This window comes from Dipodomys ordii, unplaced genomic scaffold (assembly GCF_000151885.1).
Source record: "Dipodomys ordii isolate 6190 unplaced genomic scaffold, Dord_2.0 Scaffold8, whole genome shotgun sequence".
Classification (NCBI taxonomy): domain Eukaryota; kingdom Metazoa; phylum Chordata; class Mammalia; order Rodentia; family Heteromyidae; genus Dipodomys; species Dipodomys ordii.
In genome coordinates, this window is record NW_012267224.1 from 6,205,324 (window position 1) to 6,205,838 (window position 515).

The window sequence follows — 515 nt, forward strand, 5'->3', positions numbered from 1 at the left end:
CGGGGGGCGGAGCCTGGGGCGGGGCTGGCCGGGAGGGAAGGGGGGAGGTGGAGTAGGGGCTCCGGCGGCTATATAAAGCCCCGCTCGGGGTTTTTTAACTTCAGACTTGAGGCTCTTTCTCGGGGACGCGCCCGGACGGCGGCGGGGGGTTGGCGGAGGTGGTGGCTGCCGCAGATGGTGGTTTAAAAAAGAGAGAGGAAGAGCGAGGAGGAGGCGGCGGTGGCGGCGGCGGCGGCGGCGGCAGCGAGAGCGATGGGAGCGTCCGGGCTGCCGGGCGCAGGCCGGGAGGACTGAGGAGGAAGAGAAGGGGGAGCCCCGGGGGGACCCCGCCTCCCCCCGCCGCGGCCGGCGGGTCGGCCGCGCAACTCCAGTTGACACCCCCACCCCCACTCAGCAGCCCTCGGCGGGACTCGGGCCGCGGCGTCCGTCCTATTGTTTAGACCCTAGCCGGGGACCCGGGCGGCGCGGAGCCCCCGGAGGCGCGGAGAGCGGCCGGGCGGCGGGGAAGCGCCTGC